This window comes from Cynocephalus volans, chromosome 9, assembly GCF_027409185.1.
Source record: "Cynocephalus volans isolate mCynVol1 chromosome 9, mCynVol1.pri, whole genome shotgun sequence".
NCBI lineage: Eukaryota > Metazoa > Chordata > Mammalia > Dermoptera > Cynocephalidae > Cynocephalus > Cynocephalus volans.
Window position 1 is genome coordinate 36728405 of NC_084468.1, and position 17498 is coordinate 36745902.

General features: G+C 43.1%; 1 protein-coding gene across 14 annotated transcripts in view; it reads left to right on the forward strand.

Annotated features, from left to right (window-relative positions):
* Positions 1-17498, forward strand: part of LIMCH1 (LIM and calponin homology domains 1) — a 349568-nt gene that overhangs the window by 528 nt on the left and 331542 nt on the right. The gene's annotated exons all lie outside the window — the stretch shown is intronic.

The following is a 17498-nucleotide window of genomic DNA, read 5'->3' on the forward strand; positions in this document are numbered from 1 at the left end:
GGCGAGCTGCGGTCCCCTGGCGCGTTGGCCCTGGAGTCCCGGGTGAGGGTGGGCGCGAACGGGGAGCACCGCAGTCTCGCTGTGCGCTCTGGGGCAGGACGCGGTCGCCCGCGCCTGCATCCCTCCTGCCGCCGGCCTCGCAAATCTCAGCTCGCGCCGCTCTCAGGGCTGCCAAGTGAGAGCAGAAGCGCCGCACAGGCGCAGGAACCAGAGTCCTTGCGGCCGCCGCATTTCGGGGTGTCTTTCTCCCCGTCCCGCATTCCGGAGCGGGGTCGGCCGTGTCTCCACGGAGGCGCGTACCCACCGGAGCCGCTTGTATTCCTGGCACCGGGCCAGGTGTGAGGCTGGCACCGCGCCCAGGGCCGGGGGAGCCGGGAGACCCATCTGCTCGCGCGCCATCCGCATAGACGCTGCCCAGCCATTGGCAGTCTCCGCTTCATCCCAGGGACGGCGGGATGGGCCCCGAGGTACCGGGTACCCAGCCCGGCTGGCATATTTCACTTCTTGAATGACTCGGTGCAGGCCAGGGAAATCACTGGAGCTCTCGGCTCCGTCCAGGAAGCGCTCGCCGGGTGATCCTGATTCAGGATGTCTGCGTGTTGATGCAGCTTGGTAGCCCCGTGCTCCCGAGATGACATGTCTGCGGGGGTCAGGACGCTTGGAGGGCGTGAGGGGGAAAGGTGACCCCCCGTGATCCGTGCAAGGAGCCTCTGCTTCAACGGGCGGCCTTTCTAGAGGCTTAGTAGGTATATTTGGCCTTCTTCCCCTCAGTGACAGGCAGCCCTCTTTGCCTGATAGTTCAAAAGAGGAAGTGTACCGCTAAGTCATCACTGAGCGATGATGAAGCGTCTTAGTACTCACACTGTCACTTAGTGACGTAGTCACCCCCCCACCCCCAGCCGGGGCACCGCAGGTCCTAAGATGCTGCTGGGGTAACAGCGAGGATGCAACACATTTAAACCTGCTGAGCTGCCTGCAGAAACCACCCTCAACGTTGCTCTAATGCTCCTACCAGAGGCCTGAACCTTACAAGGTTAACCTGCTTGGTGAAAGCAACAGTGTTACTCAGAGTTTACAAATATCAATTCAAAAACAGGGTTAAAGAAAAAGAAGAATAAACTCCAGGCTCTGTTACTAAAAGCCCCGGACAGGTCTTTCTCAATTTGATAGCTCACCACCAGATGAGCAAAAGACCTTGGCTTTTTATTTTTGATATGTAGCTGGAACGGCATGGTGTGTGACAGGTGCTCTTTCAGTGCTGCATACTTGGCTCACAGGCCACACAGGGGACATTTGTAGTCACTGGCTTAGTGGAGAGTTGGATAGCTGTATTTTTCAGGTTCTTGAACTTCCAAATTCTCAGGAGAGATTTTTGATGTGGGTAAGAGTGGGAGAAGTATATCAGAGCAGAATAGACTTTCTGTTCTTGAAAGCAAGTGATTTATTCCCAATTTCCTTAATTGTGAGTATCATTGACATCCTCCGCTTTAAAAAATGTATTGTGAAAAAAAAAAACATTGTGGTGTAAGTTACATACAGGAAAGTGCACAGGTCTGAAGTGTACACCTCCATGAACTTTGACATATGTATATATTGCTATAGCCCCCACCCACAGCAACATATAAAACATCTCCTTCCGTCCAGATTACAGTCTGCTTTTAAGTGGAGGTATATTTCAGGTTAAATAGTATGCAGGACAGAATGTCAACTTTAATATCAGGTTTAAGAAAAGGAAAAAAAGGTTCCTCAGGAAAGCAGAGCCCTGTTAGACCCTATAGACAGGACATTATGCTTAACACTCTACCATGTCTATGCTAGTGTCCGAATGTGAGGACCGTCATAGGGCGTGCTGGGCTTTAGGATGAGGCAGCTGGGGCACGCTGCGTGTGTATTATTGAAGTACCCTATCTCCTTTCAATTGAGGAGTTGGGTTTCACGGAAAGGAGAGCTTCCCCCTCCCAGGCTATATAAAAAGGTATTTGCTCCAGGGAAGGATAGAGACCTGCCCCGTCTTTCCCAGAGGTTCCTCTTGAAATGTAAATGCCGTGTCTGCAAACCCGTGGAAACCAAGGAGCAGTAACAGATGGTTTTGCACGCAGTTGCCCTGTGAACAGAGATGCCTCGGCTAGTACAGGAATAATGTAGTACTAAGGGCGAGCCGAGTTCCGGCGGGGGAGGGGGGTGTTATCTAGAGACAATTGCATCTCCTTCAAGGGCCCCATTGTCTCTGGCAACATCCCCATTGGTAGGGCTTTGTTTTTCACTTTTGTTCAGTTGGTGGTTAAATTTCCCAGGCTTTTCTCTCCTCCCCCCTACCTTTCTTTCTTTCTTTTTGAGCAGTCAGGAATTTCACTCTTTCAGAAAAACGTTCCCTTGGGTGCAGCAGATTAATAAACAAACTTTGCTGCTTGTCTGTCCTCTTCAGTCCTTGGTCCTCCTTGAGTCATGGGTTGGCGAGAAAACGTTCATTCTTAATAAAAGCTGGAGGAACAGACTCCAGGACATAACTTAGAGAAGAATTTCTCGGCCTGCAGCCTGGGCTATTTGAGGACTGTGTTACTAGGCAGGAAACGTGTCCTGGGAACGATGCCCCACCTCACCCCATCGCCCAACTTCTGCCTTAGCTGGCAAAGGTGAAAGCTCTAAGGGAGTTCACCATGGTCACAGACCATGTGGGGACAGCTGGGTAACTTGTTACAGCTTCCAGTGACTTGTTATAGCTGTAGGAGCAAGCTGCATTTCTTACTATGGCTTTGGGGAGACTCCTATAGGAAATGGCAAACTTTTAATATTAACTCCAGCTACCAGTAGGCAGGGGCGTGATTAACATCCTTCCACTTTCCTTTTCTAGAAGACCTTCCTAAGCATGGGACAGTAAGTATAGCACAGTGGCGAAGAGTTCAGACTTTGGAGCCGGGCATCCTGGATTTGAGTCCCAAGTCTGTTATATTCCAGCTGGGTGACCTTGGGCAAGCTGCTTTTCCTCTCCTTATGTTCCAGATATTTTATTTGAAAGATAGCTCTAGTTGTTAACTACAATAATAACAAATATTGTTGAAAGCATCTATAAAACAGGATAGTAATAATAGCTCATCTACCTCATATGAGAGCTGTGAGGATTAAATAAGCTAATATATTTAAAATGCTTAGAAGCGTTCCTAATACTTTGAAAGTGCTGCATAAGTGATGGTTAGTAGTATTATTACCATTAATATTACTACTGCTGTTACTCTTACTACCATCACCACTACTATCCTTATCGCTACTACTGTTATTACTATTGTTGTTTCTGTTGTTGTTAATAACTGAGGATAATTTTGAAAGAAATTTTTCAAAACCCTAAATTTCCAGTGTAGAAATATAATTCCATTACCTACTGATTTCATCCTATTATCTCACTTTATTAACTCTGCATACTTGGGCTAGAAGTTAAGTAGATGCTACATGTTACTCCAACTGGCATTAAAAGTGATTTTGGGATCAGAGGAAAACCTATAATATCTACTCATAAAATGATCCTGGTAGTCCATCAAGGCTTAGAAAATTATTCCTCAATATTATGTTGAATATTTAAGTTTAATGTACAGTCTTTGTTACCAGACTCTAAGCAGAACGCTCAATGCCTCTCCTCTTGCAGACAATCCCATATTAAATCATTATACCAATAATGGATGGCCAAATATTCAACTTAAATGCAACAGTGTTTTGTTCACTGAAGTTGTGTCAGCTCCTGCTAGGAAAAAGAAAAATTCCTCATTGATTTTCCTTCCTCCTTCCTCCCTTCTTCTCTCTCTCTCTCTCTCTCTCTCTCTCTCTCTCTCTCTTTTTCCTCCCTGATGGTATTTATTGAGTTACAAGAGTTTGTCTGTAGGTAGATAATTCTAATTTTCCTGGTTCCCCCATCCCCTTTGCCTTTCCACCCACAACAATATTTATCTGTTCTAATTTGTAGTTCTTTTCTTCAATGCCAAACACTTTCTGGAGAAACAGATGTCCCTTCAACTTAGTTTCAGTTGTGATTTGGAACAGGTTGCCAGGCCTTTAGGGAAGGGCTGGAAATTTCGACCTAACTCAGCTTACTTCTCAACTTGAGATGTTCCTGGACTCCTCTAACTTTAATCATAGCATGCCCAAGGGGCTTGGTGATGAATACAGTCTTATTTGTGACCTAATCCATATTTCACATGAGCAGGAACTAGTGCTGGAAGGAATCAGTTCCTCATTTTGGTTCATTTCTCCCTGCCCACATAGAATTGTTTTCTTACTCATCTGGGACCTTATTCTGAAGATTAAAAGCACTCAGGGTACCTTACTCTCCAAGACTGAAAGATGTTTGTTGTATTGTTTGGCAGTAGGGAAAATTTATGAGTAGCCCTTGAGATAATCTAGCATTTAGTGGCCCCAAACATATAACATGTGTGATGTAATGCTATAAGTTATATAAGTCATTCTAATTCTCCACTTCTGTAGGGAGTTGATGACTCTTACATCTTTTTATTAAAGCAAAAATTTAACTTTGTAAAGGGCCCTCCAGCCCTGCATGGCAAGCTGAGGAAGAGGAAGAAAAACCTTTCTGGCTAGATCAAGAAAGGAGTAGTGGTCTGAATAGATATGTAAATCAGAGCAGGCAGCATCTTTCTCACAGTGACATTTAAATAGTCTGGCTTGTTTGTATACAAGGGCTGCTATGACACAATGCTGTCACGTGGTAGGAGAACAGTGAGGTCCCGCAGATTTGGGGAAAGGGGAAACTGATTGGGAGGTGGAGCTGGCACTTCTTGCCCCAGCATCTCCCTGGAAACTGATGGCATCAAGCAAGCTCCAAATGGGCAGACTGAGCACTGGCCAGCGGGAAGGGGTAGGCTGGGGCCTGTGTTCCCAGCAACTGGATCTTTCGCCCCCTTGCTCTTTGCTGACAAATGACAATGAAGCCATGATGCAGACATCTGGCCTTGATTCCATGGGTGGCAGTCAGTACTAGGTGGAACTAGGCAGCTCTAGGAGTACTGGAAATTGGCCTGCAACTTTTCTTTTTTGCTTTAGATCATTCTGACGCTTAAAAGTGTCATAGGGATAGCACAATAATGGTAATGATGATAATGATGCTGGTGTGCTGATGATAAAAGCTAATATTTATTGAGTGCTTGTTATGTGCCAGCATTGGGCTAAAATCTATGTACACATTGATCCCTTGTAAGTAAGTACTATTGTTATCCCCATTTACAGATCAGGAAATTGACGCTCTGAAAAGATTGAGTACCTTGTGCAAAGTTACAAGTAAGTGTCAGACCTAGGACATTAATCCAAAGAATACTTTCTTAACTTCTATGAATATATGAGGGTAGTTCAAAAAGTTTGTGGAAAAATAGAATTAAAAGATAATACAAATTTTTCTATGAACTTTTTGAAGACCCCTTGTGTATATCCAGGAATCCAAAATGTGTAGTTGATAAAATTGGGGCTTCTGGGGGTTAGGAAACATGTCCAAGGTCACCTGGTTAGTAAGTACTTATTAGAGGCAGGATTTGAACCCAGGCTGTCTGACTTCACAGCCCTTATATTGCTTCCCACATTTAGGACCATGTGTCATAATTCCTGTAAGGACCAAACTTTCTGGTCCTGCGACTGCGCAGAGCTCTCCTTGGCCCCATCACCACCTGTATGTGGGGCAGGATGTGGATTTTCAGAAGTGGTGGCTGCCTAGACCTGCCCATTTCCCATAGTTTGTCTCTTGCAGCTGCAGGACTCAGGGGTCTCCTCACATGTACAGACTTCCTTAGTGTTCCGTCATAGGTGGTGCTACTGACGCCGTCAGGCAGGAAGAATCAGGCTTCTCACCTTTGCTTGCTGCCTTCAGACCTACCATTTCTAAGGTGGAACTGGGCAGTGGGGTGTACGTAGTTCAGAGTTGCTAGAATCCAGTGTCTGTGTCCTGTTGTTATTGCTGCAGCCAACCACTCCACTGAAGTTTTATTAGGGTAGATGGCCCATGGGTAAGTAATTACTTGTTGAATTTTTTAAGCTTGCTGATAATTATCTTATGATTTCTTAAAAGGACAGCTATTCAAAAATATTTTACGTTTATGATGTTAGGGCTCTCTTATTAGAGCTTTATCTCCAATGTCTGGTCTAGTGTGGGCATGAATGAATGCGTAGTCCGTGTCTGCTTTTAACATTTGCTGGTGGAGAAGGTATCTTTACATTCCCTAGAGAGTTTGGGTAAAGACCTAATGCCTGTGCGGTCCATTTTGGTTTGATCTCCAAACATGGATGTAAAGGGACGTCTGTTCTCTGTGTTGATGTGTCTGAGTGCCATTGGCTTACCTGTCTGAAGCCTTTACCACAGCTCCCTCACCTTTACCTGAGAGTTCTTCCATCTGGACGAGATTTCACCTGGTAACAGTCTTGTTGTCAAGTTCAGTCATGGGGCAAGTCTTTCCGAGAGGAGATTGGCAGCCTCTTTTGCAGGCATCCATGTCCCATCCTGAACAGCTGAAGGGCCTGAACAAGACAGCTCTGTAACTTCTTGGAATCTTGGCTTGTAGTTGGCATCCCTCTCACCTACATTCCACTCTAACCCTAATCATTTTGCATTCTGGTCTTTATTTCTATCATTGAGGACTGAATCAGTTATCACCGGTTGATTTTTGACTAAATTACCTTTGTTGGAACTTCTTTTTTTAAAGCCTAGTTCATCATTTTGTGACTTTAAAAATTGTACAATACAATTTTAAATATTTTCTCTCATTTGTTCCTAAGGATGTGTGTGTGTGTTTACATTTGAAGCAAAAGAAAGGTATCAGATGTAATATATTTTGGGGGAAGGATAGGGTGGGAAAAAAGATTACTTCGGTGCCACTAAATGAGAACAGGATAATAGAACTTTGTTTTTAAGTGATTAAGAAATAGAAAAATAGCCTAAACTAGTGGGTTACTAGATAATAAAGGAGAAAAATAGTCCTAAAAATAACAGAATATTGGAAAGACTTCTGCCTGGACATGAGATGTTATATCTTTCTCTGCAAGGAGGAATGATGTCATGGAATTCAATTCTGCTATGATAAATTCACTGTTTGCAATATTGAGAATAACACTTCCAAAGAGATGTCCTCATGCATCTAATTCTGATGGGATGGCCATCGTATCTCAGAGAATTATCTTTGACATCAGGGAAAAAACAATGTGCCCTATAACATGCACCTAAGCAATAGCTTGGCTGACACCTTTTCCTGCTAAACTTATACTGTCAGCAAAACTGTACTCATACCTCGAGAATAAAATATTGGTTAGGCTGGGAAAGCTCCATGTTTCCTCTGCCCTGCATTCTGCCTGTGGTAATTACTCTGATGCAGCTATTTCAGGATGCAGAGTGACCTTCTGGTCAACCTTAGAAGTTGGGGCACACCTCACCCATCTATCCCTAAATAGCCCATTAGGAAGCCATGGAGGAATATGCCTGCACTTGCTTTTAAAATACAGGCGAAGGGCAGAAGGGCTCGTGGCTTTTTTGTTTCCATGGCCCAACACTTAACAAAAATCTTCAGCCTCATTTTTTACCAAGTGGGTCTGTGCTGAGTGAGGAACTGAAGTTATATTTATTGTGATGAATACACAGCTATCTTTTCCTCCTCTAAGAAACATTTTTAAAAAATGATATTTCAAATAATTATTTTAATTGAACATTTTATTCTAATTGAAATTGAATGAAGGCTAAGATAGGCTCAGACCAGTGGTTTAAAATATTAAAATAATTATTTGGGATTCTTGCCTATCACTCATTTATAAGTTTGCTTCAATGTAAACAGTGGTAAAAATAAACATTAATGTACGAAAGTGTGCTTTTAAAATTCATTTTTTGAAAAGAGTTTACTGAGCTTGGACAATGTGCCAGGCACAGTGCCTGGAATCAGGGTAGGTGGTGAACAAAATAAACATAGTTCTGCCCTCATGAAATGCACAATGGGGAGGGGGAAATAAACAATAAATACATAATTACGAGTTGGGATACGTGCTATGAAGACAAAGAGTGGGGGTGGCACTTAAGAGAAAAGTACTCTTTAAACAGATAAGAACTCTCAGTGAAAGTAATATTTAAGCTAAGACCACTGAAGGGTTCCAAGCAGGGGAATTAGACTGATACTAATTTATTGAGAAAAGGGCTTGAGTGTGCACACAACACATGCTCTTATTATTATTATGCTTTGAACAAAGGTAGGGTAGAAATGCTTTTACAGTTCTCCAGGTGAGGTGAAGGGGAGGGATGTGTAGGGGTGGGGGAGGGAAGGGAGCTGAGTCAGAAGTTCTCGAATATTCTTGCAGGCCACTCAGAATAGAGTTTGCATGATGATCCGTTAGACCTTTTACCTCTAAGACACAGATAAATTAAGAACTCCTCTTCCAAGAGAAATGACACACTTTGACATTTATATTTGAACCTGGACTCTGGGACTAAAAATTCTTGGACAAAATGGGGGCTGTAGAGGCTGGCTGCACTGCACTCTCAGGTAAGAAGGGGCTGCAGGAAACCTGCTTTTCAGTGGGTGAGCAGAGCAATCTCATGTGAGACTTTGGGTGATGACCCACAGATGTCCTCTGATTTGGGAACTTGCCCCAAATTCCTTCAAAACAAGGGGCTTTATAAACTAAGAAAGTCAGGTGCCATTTGGGAACCCATAAACTGTAAAGTCTGGAGATCTGTGACTGAGGTTCCTTTCAGCACTTGAACCCATCATTTCTTGAGCCCTTTTCTCATGGTCCAACACGGCTGCTGGAGAGTCATCACACCGTCTTCCCAGGAAGCAGAGTGGAGGACGGAAAATGAGGAGTGCATCCCTCCCTTTACGATGCCTTCTGGGAAATTCTTCCTGACACATCTGCTTCCATTTTATTGCCCAGAACTTCAGTAACATAGCCACTCCTGGTTTCAGGGGAGATCCTGGGGAAGGGTCTTTTCTTCCAGATAGCCATGTGCCCAGATAACAGTCTGGGTTCTATTCCTCAGGAGAAAGGGGAGAATGACTGTCGAGGTAGGGACACCCTGCAATGCCCCTTCTCCATTTCTCCAGGGACAAATCCTTTTAAGATGGAACTTAAATATGAATCTGCCTCTGTGGCATGGTCCTTGATTTCTCTAAGCCCATTAATCCTTCCCTTCTCTGTGCACACCTGACCCTTAGTATTCACCTCTGTTAGAAAAGTTGTCATATTTCACTGTAACGGATGTTTTGTTGTGTGAGACTTGCCTCCTTTGATCAACTCCAGAGCTCCCGTGGTCAAGAACTCGGTCTTAGTCATTGTCCCACTGCCTCCTTGTTTTGTTCAGTGTCCTCCCTGCCAGGGTCCCACAGCCACATTACCCACTGTCTGAGAAATTTCTCAGGGAGTCTGTGCCCAGCTCTGATCGCCTGATTGGCGCTTGGACTCTGCTGTGGTAGAGAAAAAAATAGATGCTGTTGCTGCCCTGACAGCAAGCAAAGTGGTGTTTTGTTTGTTTGTTTTTTTTAAGAGTGATTAAAAAAAGCAGTTTACCCAATAGTTGCCTGGAGACAGTCGGTGATTGGACACTGGGAAGTGATTCCACAGTTGGCCCTTGCGTAGGTGATTTCAGCTGAAGGAATTATTTAGGGAGCCAACCTTCCTCACAGGTTGGACTGGGGTAGGGCTCTTGGAACTTGGAGTTCCTGGCTGCAGGGCTGGAGAGCATTCCACCCTGGGACTCTCACCTTCTCTTACTTTCCCTACCCCAGCAAACAGTCAGAGAAGTCCAGCTAATTCCCACTTTTTAGTATGAGAGAAAGATTAGAGTATTTCCAATAACAGCGTATCTAAAAAGAAAAAGCACTGAAGAATTTTATTATAGTGGTTACCTGTATGAGTTTTTATTAGGTAGGTATTTTTATTTTTATTTTTATTTTTGTAGCTGGCTTGTACAGGGACCGAACCCTGGACCATGGTATTATCAGCACCACGCTCTAACCAACAGAGCTAACCAGCCAGCTTAGATAAGTATTTTTAAAGGGAAAAACCCTCATATAAACTAATGACCAATAGCTGGTATTAATAAGTAACTATGACTGTGACTTTTAATTATCATGACCCAATGGGGGTCATGACACTGAGAAATAGCATCCTCTCCACCCGTCCTAGGGAAAATTTTAAAAAGTTCCTTGAGGAGCTGAATGTTGTCATCAGCCACCAGATGTGGTTGCCTCATGTTTCCAAAGGGACCTTACAAGATGTCATAAATAGGAGGGGTCGGTGACAAGTAGAAGCCTGATTCATCATATTGCAAGAGCAGATTGTGATGACGTAAAGGGATAAAGTGGCTAGTTCAGTGCCTAATAAATTAAAAAAAATAACAACAGCAAACACATTTTTTGAGCACTTATCCTATCAGTGCTAGTCAAGGTGCTTGTTTGAGTTAATAAGATGATAAATATAGGGAAACAAAATACAGCTGCCCCACCCCCCCCAAAAGAAAGCAAAATAGACTAGCAGAGGTGGTCACCTCCTGTTCTTGCTCTAGGCTCCATTTGGCTTTGTGCTTATTAACAGGTCTGATTTCCCCAGATCTTTCTGCATTGTCCTCTCCACAATGCAGCAGCCTCAGTCTTTCCTCGTGTCCTTCCATCATGCACCCCCCGCCGCCACACCACTTTTTTGTAAAGTCCCACATTTACTCTAATAGGAAATAGAAAACATCTTTTTATCTGTGCTAGTAATTCTCAGTGTTCTTACTATTTTTGTTAGTGCTCTAGATACAAAGTTGAGTGGGGTTTGAGCCTTCTACCCCAGCTCTATATTTTCCATAAGCCCTGTTATTGTTAGCACGTGCTTTTGTGTGAATAAGAGGTTTTTGGCTATTTGTCTTTCTTTGGGACATTATTAATTCATTTTCAGGAATGTGTCTGTTGTTTTACCATAGAAATACTTGGATATTAATGTTTTTTGCAGACAATATCTCTCACTCACATGCTCATATGCACAGATGTATGAAATAGTACCTTGATTCCTGATGCTGGATTCTAGGATTTTGGGTCATATGGAGATTTTTTTAAAGGAACTTTACGTTTTCCATCTGCTGTCAGAAGACCTTGGTCAACATTCCCAGGAGAAGCTTCTACTGCCTTTATAGGAGGTAGTGGAGTATTGCGTTGTTTTTCCTGAGGTATTTTTCTTTGGGATTTTGTGCCTTGGTAGTAGTTAAATCAGCATTGTTCTCCCCAAGGGATGGGAGTTACTTACTGTAATTGAGAAGTTCCCGAAAGGTGAGTTGGAAATGAGGAAACTGAGGGTGATTTGTCTTAGGGTTATTGACTTCCAGGCTTCTGGTATTCCTGTAAGATGGAAGCCTCTCTGCACCAGTATGTGAGTATTGGCAATTTGTCTGTTTGGGATGTTATTCATTCATTCATCATGTGTTTATTGAGCTCATCCTAGGGACTCTGTTGTATATGAGACAAATGTGGTCCCCTGCCCTTGTGGGATTTACATCCCCCAGGGAGGACAGAACTGACCACAGGGGTAGGTGCATGATGCATGTTGAGAAGGGAATAGCACGTTGTGTGGAATGCAGAGAGGGCCGGGATCTCCTTTGGTCTAAGGGGCCATGGGGCAGCCTCTCTGAGGAAGTGCTATTTAAGCTGAGCCTCCAAGCATGAGCAGGGCTTGGCTGTGCAGAAAGGAACAAGAAATCTCACTCTAGGTGGAGGCCTAAAGATTTATGAAGACTCCCATGGAAGAATTGAAGGAAACCAGTAGGGCAGGAGCATTGGGGGTCAGGGTGAGGGAGGTGCAGGAGGAAGCTGGAGGGGGCGGCAGGGAGGTCACATGGTCCCGAGGCAGAAGGTCACAGTCCTCAGTGCTGCCTGGCCTCACCTGGGCCACAGCTGGCTTTCTCTCAGAGGACAGCAATTAGGTTTTCTCCAACCCCCCTCAAATTACCACAGTTCATGACAAAAGCAATTTAAACATAGCTAACAGTTATGATGGTGTATGGCCTGACAGGCCCTGCACACTTATCAATCACCCTATGAGATGTACACTCATTACTCCTGTTATATGGAGAAATGAGGAAATGGCTGGAGGTCACACAGTCATTAGATGGCGGAGCTCATCTTCAAACCCAGGCAGTCTGGCTGCTTTACCTGTGCTTGTAACCACCAACCTATATGCAGTGTTACACAGGCTGTTCACCAAAGGTGTCCTTGAGGGACATGGATGGAGAACATAGTGAAGAGTTGGGGGTAGGAGGGGGAGTTAGGGGGTGCCTGAGGGTTCTGGAGGCCAGTGTTGGCCTTAGACATGTCTTCAATATTGTCTTTCAACAAACTCCGAAAATAAGTCCTCTCGCCCAGTACACTCCTTGACAGTTGCTGCCACCTGGGAAGGAGACCAACCTTATCCAAAAAAAGACTGCAGGCCTTTCCCCAACCCCATGTTCTAATGCATATGGGGACTCTGGTTCCCAAATGGCCTGATGAACACTGGTAACTGGTATTGCTCTGACATGACAGACCACTGACTTTTAACTTCCATCAAGAGTTGTGCGTTGTATAATGTATTTAAACATTTATTTTTTATTTATTTGATTTTATATTGGTGTATGTATGTTAAGTAATTTTTTCATTCAAAAAATTGTGTGTGTTTTAGTTAGCATTCTTATGGTTGCAGGCAACAGAAATCCAACCCAGACTGGCAGTAGAAAAGTAGATAGGATAAGCTCATTGACGATCTGGAGGGAGATACCTACCTCAGGCAAGGCTGGCTCAGCAGCTCTGTGATATCAGGAAGGACCTGGGTTCTCTCTGCCTCTTCACTGTGCTGTGCATTGTGTGGCTGTATGCTCTGGCTTTCCATAGTGCCTCCACTCCTGCCCTACCCAACCCCAGGAGGCCCAGGCCTTTCCACTGAGGGCTGGCTGGGAATGAGTAATCCCAGACCTCATATTCTCTTTATACCCTTTGGGCAGAGAATGAGGACACATCCCTCATTCATGATCACCAGAAGAATAGAAGAGTTGATAAGCTTATGCCAATCAGAGTCCACCGTGATCCATCCCTTTCAAAGGTCCTAACTGCTACACAGCAGAGAAGCAATGAATCCTAAAGGAAAATCTAAGTATTTTCCGTAGAAGAATGGGGGAAGTGGATGTTGAAGAGGCCACCAAAATTGTTACTAACATTTTAATTAAAATTCTATGATATATAGGCACATATACATGGGTGGTAAAGAAAGGAAGGAAATAATCAAAATAAAAAAATTGGAACAGTGGCTACTTCTTGGACATGAGCATAGAATTGTAATCTGTGAGTGGTGAAAAAGGGGCGTTAATAGATTGTTTTATTTCTATTTTTATAAGACTGGAAAGGTGTCATTTTTAGAGGTATCCTTGAATATCAAATATACAACCTAGCACCTAATTGGTTTTACTAGGTGTAACAGTGGGATTGAATGAACCAGACTGATTTTTGAAGTAATTTATAAAATGAGATAAAAAGGTCCATCCCAAGTACTTTAACTTTCCTTTCTTCCTAATACATATGGACTTTTATACTGAATTATAACATAGTACTTTTAAAAAATGTTAAAATGAAAGTACACAATAGCAATATCTGATTTATTTTCCCCACTTAATTTCTCAGGTAAAGATGTAGTTTTTGGGGCCGACCCCATGGCTCACTTGGGAGAGTGCGGTGCTGGGAGCGCAGCAGCGCTCCCACTGCGGGTTCGGATCCTATATAGGGATGGCCGGTGCACTCACTGGCTGAGCACGGTGCGGGTGACAGCAAGCCAAGGGTTACGATCCCCTTACTGGTCACCAAAAAAAAAAAAGATGTAGTTTTTGGAGCCTGAAGCCCAGAAATAGCAAAACCATGTAGTGGTCATTCATTGGATCCTCCAGGTCCAGAGAATGTGCAGCTCTGTGCCTGAGCACTCCCAGGCATGTGGGGCCCTTCTAAAAGTGGATGCAGCGGCTGTCGCCCACTGATCCTCTGTGTTGAGTGACCCAGATTGGCACAGCACAGCTGGGTCCTATGCAGAGCAAGTACGGGAAAGAGGAGGGTAAAAATAAAAACTGTGTGGACAGCTTAGGTAGAGTCAGGATACTTGAGAGCTCACTGATTACTTTGCTAGTCCTTGGTCAGATTTTCCTTTTTTTGTGGAAGGGCTAGCGATGATTACAATGACTGTTTTCTAGGTGTCTTAGATTTGGCAAAATTGTTTCATAAAACACAGCAAGATAAAGTCAGGGGTGTTTTTTTCTATTTGTAAAAAATATGTTTTTTGAGATTAGAACATTTTTTCCCTTGACATGAGTTTCTTATTTATCCCACTATTCAACAGTCAAGTGTTTAATAAACTTTTTCCTGAAGGAATCTCTTTTATGGAGATATGCTCTGAAATAAGACCTCTCTCTCTCTCTTTTCTGTTAATAGAATGAAATGAGCTTGTCCTTATAGTTTTGTGTGTTTTTTCCCCTCAACATATGTAGTTTTCTTTGTTATCTGAAAAAAAAAATAAGTAACTGTGTTTAGGTATGGTGTCAAGTTATCTACCTGGAATAGTTTTTCAATCCCTGCCATTCTTTGGCATTTTGACATTTATATATATATATTTTTTTGACCGGCACTCAGCCAGTGAGTGCACTGGTCAGTCATTCCTATATAGGATCCGAACCCGCAGCGGGAGCGTGAGCCACGCTCCCAGCGCAGCACTCTACCGAGTGCGCCACGGGCTCGGCCCCGACATTTATATTTTTAAAGTGAAGATTTGCTAATTTTTGAAGCTCTGGTCTTTATTATTGAAAGTTTCATGATTTTATTTTTGGTATTTGACCAAGAGATTTTTTTCCCCCTAGTGTAAAAGCTGATTCTATGTCACATTTTCCTCAGTTACTGATACCTTTGAACTATATGAGATTTTTCCCCCTCCCAAATGCTCTGTGGCTTTTAATGTAATCATCTCTCTGTGATCTGTAGACCAAAAACTCAACCCCCAAATGGTCTTTTACCTTGCAAAAGCAATTTAAAAGGATATTAAATATTTATATTTAAAACATGAGAAATGTGGGTATAACTCATTTTAAAGGGAAAATAACCTTAAAATACTCTACTGAAACACATTTCCAGGAAAAAGTTTTTTTTCCTGCAACATTTGTATCATCATGCTAGTTTGGAATTTTCTTCTAAGAATTTTCTTACATTTTCATTCATTAAGTTATTCATTTATAAAAATCTAATAAGAGACTTCTATATAAAGAAGCCCGTAGCCTTCTTTTGGGGGCAATGGAAATGTTCTGGAATTAGATAGTGATAATAGTTGCTCATTTATTTATAGCACTTAGTGAAAATACTAAAAAATTTTGGATTATACACTTTTTTTTTTTTTTTTGCAGTTGGCTGGTATGGGCATGTGAACCCTTGACCTTGGTTTGAATTATACACTTTAAAAGGGTGAATTTAATGGTATATGAATTATATCTCAGCAACAACAAATCTGCTAAGAGCTCTTAGTGTTCTAAGCACTGTTCCCAGATCTCAAGATATGTAAACAAACACAGGAAATTAAGACTTCTAGTTGTTTGATAAGACAGCTCTTGATATAATAATGCAGTGTAACAAACCATCCCCAAACTCAGTGGCAGATAGCAGTAGAATATTTTATTTTTCTTGCTCAAGGGCTGAAGAATCAGCTGAAGTAGTTCTGTTTCAAGCTCTGAGTTGGCTGCATTTGGTTCAAGGTTGAGGGATGGGTTCAAGTCTGCTTCATGTGTCTCTTCTCCTTGGACCAGAGGCTACCTGGGTGATGTTCTCTTTATGGCAAATGAATGACAGGTGCATCAGAGCCCAGCCAAAACCATGCAACGAACAGATTTAAAGTTTCCACTTGCATCACATCTACTCACATTCCACTGCCAAAGCAGTTATGTGGCCAAGTCCAAAGTCAGTGGGCAGGAAAGATATTCCGCTCACAGTAAGAGGGGAAGGGACTGAATATCTTTCCAGCAATACTCCAATCTATCACAGAGTGTTAGGAAACAAGTCTGTTCAGTGTTCCTTGGGACTACAAAGGAAGAAGTGAACATTATCCCTGGGTAGGGATTAGAATCTTCAAGGAGATGAGCATTGGGTTCCTTGGGTTGAGTCAAAAAATGAGCAAGTGTTGTCAGTGGATGTGGAAAGAAAGGGTGAGGAGAGATGGGATCTGGAGCTGGAAAATGGCCTTCTAGACCGTGAGAATGGCTTGAGCAGAGGTTTGGAGGTTTGCAGGAGCAGGATGCATTTGGGAAGCAGCAGAGCTGGAGCATCACATTTGAAGAGGGCTGCTCTGAGTAGAGATGCTGGGTCGCATTAGGGAAGGCCTGTGTTCTATGCCTGAGGGTTTGGTGCTGGAACTAAAAGGGCTGGGCTCTGGAGTCACAGAGCCTGAGTTCAAAACTTGGCTCTGCTATTTACTAACACCATGACTGTGGGAGAGTTACTTGGCCTCTCTGTGCCTTACTTCATCTGTAAGATGGGAGGGTATTTCAGCACCTGCCTTGTGAACTGTGGTTAGGATTAAATAAGTGAATACACATAAGGCTCCTGTAAATGTTCTTGACATACAGTACTTAATAGATATGAACTGCTGGTAGTATTTTTTTAATGGAGTTTGATTTTATCTGTAAGCAATGAGGTATAACTTTAAGTAAGGAAGGGACATGATTATGCTATGTTTGGGGAAGAGGGTGGTAGTGTGGGGCATGATTATAACGGCCAATACTGAAGTGGGGAGGCCATAGGGTGGTTGCAACAATATAGATAAGAGGTAGTGATGGCAACACCAGTGGGGATGAATGTGAGAGATGTTAAAGATGTAAAATTGATGAGATTTATGACTGAATGTATGTGGAAGCTGAGAGAAATGGAGAAATCCAGGGTAACTTCCAAATTTCTGGCTTGGGGAGTATGACTTCCCAAGAAGTGAACATAGAAGGAGAGAAAGAGGGTGAGTTCATGTTTGAATGTTACTTGAGGAGCTTGTGAGATGTTCAAGAGGGTTTAAAAACCAGAGCCCAACTATAAGAGTTAGGAGGACAGGGCAGACTGTTACAACCGTGTGTGTGAAGTGCTTTGAATTATTTCAGTGATTGCAGAGGTTTAAGGCTTGGTGGGAGCTACAAAGCTGAGACAGGGAGTGTAGACTATTTTATGGTGCTTCACAGTGAAGAAGGGAGACAGCAGTAAATAACAGAGAGGGGAGAACATGAGGTTGCAGTAGGATTTGTTTTGTAGTTTAGGGTGGGAGAGACTTGACTATATGAAGGCTTTGAGAAAGGAGTAGAGAGAGAGAAATTGATTATATAACAGTGAGAAGGAATGATTGATAATGCAAGATTCCTGAGATGTACACGGAGGGAATTGAGAGTAGCTATAAATGCAGGGACACTTCAGATATTTGTCAAGAAAACTGTTAAAACTTTCATGATGGTGATTTAGTTATCTGTTGCTGCATAA